General features: G+C 37.2%; 1 long non-coding RNA gene across 1 annotated transcript; it reads left to right on the top strand.

Moving 5' to 3' along the window:
* Window positions 1-2,688: 2,688 nt before the first annotated feature.
* LOC131646132 (uncharacterized) lies at window positions 2,689-9,240 on the top strand. The gene is made up of 4 exons (XR_009297304.1): window positions 2,689-3,402; window positions 3,520-3,615; window positions 8,646-8,690; window positions 8,839-9,240. It is a non-coding gene; the product is annotated as an uncharacterized LOC131646132 (long non-coding RNA).
* Window positions 9,241-9,873: the final 633 nt, after the last annotated feature.

Raw genomic sequence — 9,873 nt, 5'->3', positions numbered from 1 at the left:
TTGCCAACAAGACCTTGACCATCCCTGCTGTGCGCCTCACTTGCAAATTTATTAACTTGAAAACAACAAATATGATAAAAGAGAAAAAAAAAAGAAAATTCAAACAAACAGTCAAAGTGGGCCCCAGGGTTTCGTGTATAACCAATGACGAATAGAGAGAGAATGAGGACTTGTTGACCGTCCAATCACGTCCCAGGATTTTGCCACGCATGCAGCTCACCTTTCCTGGCCACCCCCCCCCACGACGGTTTCAACCGTCTTCTCCGGCAAGAGATCTTCCCGTCACCTGCGAAAACTGGCGGAACAGCAAAAAAGAAACGCCCAGACTAGCTAATTCGGGGGCTGCGATTGCAATGGTGGTGTCAGTTTCGACTGAAAAGGCCCGGAAATATGAGTACGACATCCAAGGAACTTCTTGCCCTAACAATGGCAAGTAGCGGTCCGAACCCTTAAACTCCCATGTGATGCATCCAAACGGCATCATGCATCTCCATGAACGAGATCCTGCACAGAGAACGAAGCTTTAACGTGAGAATTCAACGATTCGAAATTGGAAACTTCTTACCTCCGGCAAGGGCGGACCACCGGGTTCTGGGAAGTTCCACGCTTGTATAATGGCTGGAGATGGTTCCTGGAGGTTTCAGGAAGAAGACTCAGTCGTTAGAATTGTTTGAATGTGGCTGCATCCAAGAATCCGAGTTGCCCTAATCTTTGATATTTTATGACTTTGAGAACCCTAATCCTTAGCCTCTTTTCCTCGTCCCCCTCACTTTCTGAATATTTTTAGTATATATATGGGCCAATTAGGGTTGGAATCTTGCTTGGAAATTAGGTTGAATGGAGAGAAAAAATTTGGAAAGATTTGATTGAGAATCTTGCTATTTTGGTCCAAAAAATCACTCTTATCTCTTTCCAATTCCTTTTGCACGAAATTTGCACCCCATATGAAGTATTTGAGTGATTGGATTTGATTCCAAAATCAAATCTTTGATTTAAAACTAATTTTTTCATATTTAATAATAATTTATTCATATTTAAATGAATTAAAAATTCAAATAAATAAAGAAAATATTATAAAAATGAAATAATTAATTAAAAGATAATTACAAGGCCCATGTTCATGTTTGGAATCCATATTTTAGGCCCACTTAGTCATAAACTCAAAATTCATCACTTTGGTTTTTATGAGTTCCTTGAATTTTAGCCAACTTCTTCTGATCATATCTCTCTTGTTTTTAATCATATGAAAGTGATTTTGACCATTTTGGAAAGCTTAATGTGTCCTCTAAATGATGCCTTTAGTTTCATCTCAATTGAAGCTTCCATGGTCAAGTTATGAGCTTTGACTCAAAAGGTGTCTTTGTTGACCCTTGTGGAGGACCTATAATCTTTTTGTCCATATCTCCCAAATGGTGCATTTCTTGACTTCGGGCCCAACATCAAAGTTGTAGAGGATGAAATTTCCTTGAGGACAAGCTTTGGTTGAGAAATTTCTGATACTCCGTGTGGAAGTTATGACCAGTCAAAGTTGCGTTGACTTTCTCCTAAAGAAACCCTAATTTGAACCTTTTGCATTCGTTCATTTCTGAGTTTCTATTGCTGGATCATGGTCAACCTTTGATCAAATGATGGATATAATCTCACATACTTGGTGTTGGCCAAAAATCTTGAAGTTTGACTGTATTTTGACTATAGTTGACTTTTAGGTCAACATAGTCGATTATTGGTCATCTGAGCCATTGAATGAGCAGTCCTTGGAATATAAGGGGAGAGTGACTTGAGAAAACCTTAGAGCCTTGAGTTATGGGAGATGAAAAGAGGAGGGCAAATTTTGGGGTATGACAGCGACATGTGGTACACGTCGAGCATAACCACATGAACAACCTGCAAGAGAACACAGGCCAGACAATACAAGAGTATACATCTCAATGAATGAGAGATCAAGTGACTGGCATCGGAAATAGGTTCGTGTCCCACAAATAAAGTGGAACACGACGCAAATCAAGTCGTAAGACAAATCGCACTGGAAGCGAATTCGTGACCCACAAATAAAGTGGAACACGAAGCAAGTCGAATCACATTTGAAGGCTCTCTCGAAGTATCTCACACATCTCAGCAAACAAATCAGTAATAACAAGGAAGCACGCTATAGAAAATACTAGCAAAAGATTTAATCAAACATCATATTTTTCATGGCATTTTAGCAAAGAATTATAAATAAACTATGTAACAAAACAAATAAATTCTAACAAGAGAACATATTACATGTTTTTTATTCATTTTTTATCATGCAAAAGTCTAATCAAATATTGTTTTTCATGCATTTTTATTATCTAAAAGAAATAGGAAACAAACTAGTTAAAACAACTAAATCTAATATGTAAAACTATGCACACAGGGGGGTGAAATGCATGAAATTGTGGTGCAGGGATGAAATCAGGCGCTACAGCCTAAGGAATTGGCCCATCCGAGTATGTTTTTGTTCAAGGTTTTCTGCAAAAAAAAACATGGTGTTGGGCTCATGAGGGGGTGCAGCGATGGATTTCATGTGAGAGGCCCATGGTTGTTCAATGGTTCTTGTCCAATTCTCATGGTCCAAACATCACCAATTAATCACTAGTTATCAGATTTTTATTGATTTTAATTCTTCATTAACATTCAATTATTACCACATTAACACCAAAATTCCTTTGATTAACAAACAAATTAACTAATAAGCAAAAGGGAAAATTAGGGTTAAGAAATATGACGCATCAGCTTATTCACCAACCTTCCTTCTTCGTTCAATCTCGCAGACGGCGCCTCCAAGCTCATCTTCTCCGACGAAAAGCTCCGCCACCGCCGCTAACAAACCGAATCAACCTTTCAGCTCTCATACACGGATCCCTCTCCTTCTTCTCTCATGAACGGCGCGGCGGCCAATCCTCAACCTCCGATGAAACATCGCTGCGTCCGGCCACCTCCGCTCTCATCAATTTCCCTCCGTCTCAATCTCATGTTCTCCTTCGATTCGGAATTTTTACCCTCTTCGCTCTGATCTCGTTCTCACATTCTACGACCAACTCAAACACTTGCAGCAACGACCTGAGAACTCAACCTTCTCCGACAAAGACTCGATCTACTTCGTCATACTTCTGATCCGACGCGCTATGGATTGTGAATCGTAAGGATTATTGATGCAATGAAGGAGTTTTGTCGAAGATGTGTGTTAAAGATTTGTTGAAATGTATTACACGACGGAGCGAATTCGACGATGCTTGATAACTTTTCTGAAGAAATTCACAGTGGAAATCGAGAGAGTGAAGATGAAACGTGACGTTTGATGATGAGTTCTGATGAAGATTGAAGGTGATTTTCTGAGTTTTCTGATGAGTGAGGTTGTTGTTGTGGCACGAAGGCAAGGTCGTTGCGTTGTTGATATGCTTCTTTTTCTGGTTTCCATTCAATTTTTTATGATATGGATATGATAATTGATGAAATAATCTCGTTGAATTTGAAGATCAATTGCTCTTGTTGCAGGCTTCTTGATTGAAGAAGTGAATTGGAGTGTGAAGGAGGAACTCGATTCAGATGTTGAAGATGATGAATCAGTGATGAATTCCGGATCGAGAAAAGGTTTGTTATCGATTCGGTTATGTCATACCCCAATTTTTGACCTAAGATACCACCTCATATCATTTGCATATGCATCATTTGCATCTCTAACAAATTGCATAGCTTGTGTTTGTTACTTGTGCTCAGCAGGGTTTAATCAAGAGATCACTCATCAGTGCAAGAAACAGTCAATTAGGGTTTTGTTCTCCCTTCATCTCAAATGAATCATCTTCATCTACAATCAATATTTGGTCCTCAGAGATTCATTTCAACAAGCTCAAAGGCTCTGAATCGACTGAATTAGGGTTTTGACTGAAGACAACATACTCTTGACTTTTACTCAGAATTTGACATAATGACTTGGGACATGACCTCAAGACCCCAAGTGCATCATTTTGACCTAATCCATTGGCTCAAGACATCTCCTACACAAGGATTGGTCAACAGTGAAATTGCAAATCATCAGATTAGGGTTTTGAACTATCAGGGACCAAAATCAGGGATCACATTTGGGAAACCCTAAAAATCCCCAGGAAGTCAATCAAAGGTTTCAATCATCTTCAAATAATCCCTATGACAATATCCAATGAAAATTGTGTCTCAATTCAAGATCCACAGTCATCAATTTCATCAGGTCGACAATTAGGGTTTTTGACCTAATTCACTAAACCACTGACTTTTTAATCAGGACATGGTTCCACAACTCAAACCATGGCTCAATATCCTCTAATGCTTCAATATGATCCATTCATACCATTCATATGGTGAGGATAGCCTGTTCCATTTGAAATCTCCAGAAACGCGATTCGTCTGAAAAAGTCAACTGTACAAGATCACCATTGACTTTTGGGGAATTTTGGTCAACCATGACTTTTGAAGTTTTGAATCATCAATATATGATATATGAAGTCATTTGATCAAGAAAAATCAAGAAAATCAATCAAGAATCAAAAAGTCAAAAGTTTGACTTTTCATACTTAGAAAAATTTCTAAGTGTTTTTCATGGTTTTTTCCAAACTTTGGAAGGGAATTTCTCAAAATTTCACCTACAAACTGAAAAAAACTTCCAACATGAAAGTTGTAGATTTTGATCCAATAAACAACTTTGACACATATAATTTTTTTCCATAAGATCAACCATTTAAGAGATATGGAGCTTCAAAGTTGGAACTTTATGAAAATTTCACTTAAAATCTCATTTTCTTCAAAGTTCATGGATCTTTTTCACCCACTTCCTTAAAGGTCTTGAAGAAACATTCAACTAGGGTTTTGAAGTGTGTAATATGAGCTTTCCAAAATGTCCAAGAGCATGAAAAAACATGGAGCATAGCTATGGTTTTGAATTTTGTCATTAGAGGTCCTTATGCATGAAATTATAAGCCATTTTTACCAAAGTTATGCGCTATTCTACTAAATGATCCAAGTAATGATGCATAGATGCAATAATTGGTAGATATTTTCTGATTTGAGATCAGAATGGAAGAGGATAAGAAGCTTGGCCAAAATAACCATGGTTTAGTTACTTTAACCATTTGCATTAAATGTAAAGATTCCACTTTATCTCCAAATGCCAAATCACCAAAGAAGAAGCAAGTTGCAAGGCTCTGCATTCAGAACTCATGGCCTATAAATAGAGGTCATTTCCACTCTTCAATTCACACCAAAACCTCACAATTATAGGTTTTCTCTCTTCTTTCTTGAATTGCAAGTTTCATGAGTTTCAAAGAGGAGAAAGTGCAAGTTCCATCCCTTGCAAGTTCTGAGCAAAATGATGCTTCCCACAACTCATAAACATCATATGGGATGTGTTTGATCCATCCATACACCCCAAAAACACCTAAAACTCAAAATCACTACCTCATTTCTCAAATATGCATAACATGAGACTTATCATGCCAATTTTCATTCAGGCTCAATTCTGTCCAAACTATCACTTCTAACATCATTCATATATCACATATGAACTATCCAATCCATCACATATAGCCAATAACCTCAGAATCATCAAATTCGATTCACTCTTGAAGCTTATGCAGATCGGGTACCATGGCCATGCCCAGATGAATTCAGATGGTTCCAAGCATCCAGACACCTTCCATAAGGTCCATTGAAGCTATCCAGATCATCAATCAACTTCTGTAACACCTCCAAGCAAGAATTTGATTCTCAGGTGTGCCGTTTTTAAGGTAAGTGCTCATGAACTTCAAACTTATACTTGCACGCATCATAAATGAAATGTGAGCATACCATCTTGTTTCTGCACCTATGAGGATCATTAACCCTCAATCAATTGTTATTCATCTTGCACATACACGATTTCATGATCAATCTCAGAATTAGGGTTCTTCGTGTTCATCAGAATTGACCCCCTTAGAGTGAAAATAAATGAATTATGAGGGCATCATCATGTTCCTCGTGAAAAACCGAGTGAGATAGACCCTTTGATCAATCAAAACAACACAGTTTTGAAGATTTTTGAATTTCAGTTAGGGTGTGTTCTTGGCGCCAGATTTTCGTTCAAAGAATTCAAATAATTGTTTTAAAATATAATGTGTTGAACGCGTATCATAAACAAGCTGCACGCGCAGCTCAGTTGGTTGTTGTTTTGAGTGGTGAACCTTAAGGCGTAGGTTCAAACCCTGGCAGGACCAAACCTTATTTTTTGACACTATTTTTCTTCATTTTCTTCACAACTTCATCATTTAATTTAACCAATCAAATCAACTTATTTTTTCTTCATTTTTTAAACACTTCTTATTTAATATACATATTTTGACAATATAAAAAAAAATCACAAAAAAAGATTTATTTAATATGTTTTTAATTAGGTTTAAAATGATACATTTTTAAGTGTTTTTAAATACTTTAAATATTTGTTTTTCATTTAATTTTCAAACCTAATCACTTGTAAATATTTTTGTGATCAAAACCTAAATCACTTAGGTCTTAATTAAGCATTAAAATTTGATTTAAACTTAATTAAGTTGACTTTTGTCAAATTCAAATCATTTTAAAACAAGCGATCGCGATTCTTTTCAAAGACGATAAACCATTTCTTTTTGAAACTATTGATTAAATCTTTTTAATTGATCAATTGATTTTCAAAACGATGTGGGGCCTCTCGAATATTAGAGAGTATAAGACCCACTCCTTTATCCTTTTATACAGTTTTTTTCTTCTTTAAACAATAAACTTCTTTCAAAACAAAAAACTTTCAAACAGTTTTTCAAACCTCGCATCTTTTTTCAAAACAATCAACCATGTTTTATAAAATAAAACATGGGCCTCCACATAGGTATAAGTCCCATTCCCGTACGTGAAATTAGGTATTTCATTGTACACCTTTTTGTACATACACATTTTTGTACATATCTCGATTAATTTGTTTTTTTTAACTTTTAATAACAAATCAAAAAATGAAGGTTTTCTTTAAATCTTCCCAAAAATACCATGGGCCTCCATGTAGGTATAAGTCCCAAAGCCCTTTGTGAATACTTGTTTACATAGCTTTTGAATAAACTCAAATGGGCCTCTCCCCGAAAATGAGTCCCGAGCCCCGGTGTATACAAATGGATCATGCTTACAGGTATATTTCCTTCATAAACTCCATTATATACACACACTTTGTCATATAAATAACTGTTCATATTTGTTCATGTACTTGTTCATGTTTGTTCGTACTTGTTCATACTTGTGATTGTGTTATATATGCTTGTTCAACTTAGTACAACACTAGGTTCCCCATAGCCTCCTATTGGGCTTCGTGCAAAGAATCTCCCTAGTTTAGGTTAGGACATAGAGTATGGTTTCCCGGTGAAATCGCTCTAAGAGCTCAAACCAACTATACCATGCCTCCCCTTGGGCTTTGTACAAACGAGTGACCCTCCCATAGCCTCCTCTTGGGCTTACAATGCAAGGACCCTGGATTGTCCCTCCCATAGCCTCCTCTTGGGCTTACAATGCAAGGACCCTCGGATAGCCTCCTCTTGGGCTTCGTACAAGGACCCACGGGCTTCTTATAAGCATCCCAATATCCAAATCAAATACCCTAGGAGATTAGACATTTTTCATCTCTATGATAGGAGTATCTCTTCTATATCATCACAAACAATCAATCAATCAAACTTCTTTTTGCCACAAGGCTGGCTAATCAATCAAACCGTTTTGCCACCATACTGGCTGATTAATCAAAGTTTTTGTCACAAGGCTGACTTCATTGAAACTTTTGCCACAAGGCTGGCTGATTAATCAAAACTTTTTGTCACAAGGCTGACTTCATTGAAAGTTTTCGCCACAAGGCTGGTTAAATAACAAAAACATCTTTATCATTCTAAGCGCCATAAGTGGCACAGCCCAGGGCTTATAATGAAAAGATTTTCAAACAAAAATCAAACAGATGTATGTGATGATATAGATTAGATACATCGAACATTTAGATGACATTTGTCTCTTTTCCTTTGCTTCCACTAGCATAAGTGGGAACTACGATTGCTCTAACTTTCTCAACATCCCTTTGAGAATACGTAGGCACAAGGTCGTATCCTTGGCGAGCAAAACTTCTCTCTCAAACCACTCAAACCTTAGCACCCGTAGACCCCGAGCTACAGATGCTCTGATTCCCTCTAAGGGATGTGTATGCAGAGGATCGCGATGATCTTTGCGAGCATAATCAAACAAACACCTTAGGTCCCACTTCTTTCTCACAAGAACCCCCATAACAAGAATGGAATAAACAAAACAAAGAAACCTATAGAGTACTATAGATACGTTGGGTGCTAATACCTTCCCTTCGTATAACCAACCCTCTTACCCAAGATCTCTCCCCCCACTTTTAGGTTATTGCAGCTTTTTTCCTTTTCCTCTTTTGGAAACAATAAAAAGTTTGGTCGGTACAAAAGAAAAATCATTTTTTTGAGCACTCGAGCCCAAAGAAGGCATCAGGTGTCTCATCCCGAAAAAGGACAACGATTTTTCCCCGCGACAGGTTATTAGTTTCTGTTAGCTTTTGTTGAAGATTTCTCTGAGTGAATTTCTTTGGTTATTTCTGTTAGGTTGTGAAGATTCGGTGATTGAGGAGTGATGATTCAAGATTGGAGGTATGAATTCAGGATCCAGAGAGAGAGTTTCCGGAAGTTTGTTACACCTTTTCGTTCTCCATTTTTCTGTGTAGCTTCTGTTATGAACTTCCTCTTTTTTGCAATTCGGTTTTCTTTGGCTTTTTACCAAGCTACGGTTTTATTGTAGGGTCCTTGGAGAAGATTGCTGGCTTCGGTTTTGCGGTGCCAGTGATTAGTCTTGGGCGGGATCCCTCCTTTGTGAATGCAAGATAGCTTTCTCTTTTAAGTGTAGCAAGTCGGTTCCACCTTTGTTCATTTGTCTGTAACATGGTGAATGCAATAGTATAGGAGTAGTACAAAAAATAGCGTGGAGGTTTTGGTCATGAAGCAGGAGGTAGGCACCAAGTGGAGTACACAATAACACAATAGGAACCTCTTGAAAAATGGACTTATGGAAATCAATGGTTTTTTGTGTGTAATATTTCTTGTAATAGATTTGTAGTGGACTTGGACTCTTGAGAATTTTTGTAATCTTGTACAAGTTTGAATGGGCTTTTCTTGAATTTGAATGGATGATAACCATAATGATGTGTAGATCTTTAACAAATGATTGAATAAAATTGAATGAAATTTGCATCAACACTTGAATGAATATTTTTTGATGAATAATCGGTCATGTCGTAATCTCTTAAACTCGTAACGTGAATATCAAGAAATCTCGTGCAAATGCTTTTAATGGAACCTTCTACGCTTTTCTTCAATTTTCAAATGCCAAGTTCACCTTAAACTTTTACGTGAAAGTGCCTTCGAAACGAATGTTGAATCAATGGGCTTGTCTTAATGATCACACGTGACAATTAAATCTTGCACAACAAGTTTGCATATGTCTCGGCAAAGCTCACGCACCATAATCACCCTTTAATTCAATAATCCTCGGTTGAACCGTCTCGAAAACAAAAGACACTCTTTATTATTTTTCTTGATTTTCGAACGACGAAATAAACGCCATTGATAACTTATAGCACAGATAAGAGGGCAAATTTTGGGTGCAACAGTGTGAAACAACAAGATTAAAATAAAGTAATAGAAAAACTCAAAACTAAGCGACTATTGCAATGCGTGCAATATTGACACCAATCCCCGACAACGACGCCAATTTGTTAAAAGTATTTTTGGGTAAATATTTTCTATATATCGTATCCACAGGGATTGGTTTAATATC

Source organism: Vicia villosa, linkage group LG2, assembly GCF_029867415.1.
Source record: "Vicia villosa cultivar HV-30 ecotype Madison, WI linkage group LG2, Vvil1.0, whole genome shotgun sequence".
NCBI classification, from domain to species: Eukaryota; Viridiplantae; Streptophyta; class Magnoliopsida; order Fabales; family Fabaceae; genus Vicia; species Vicia villosa.
This window is presented reverse-complemented; position numbering and strand designations above follow the sequence as displayed.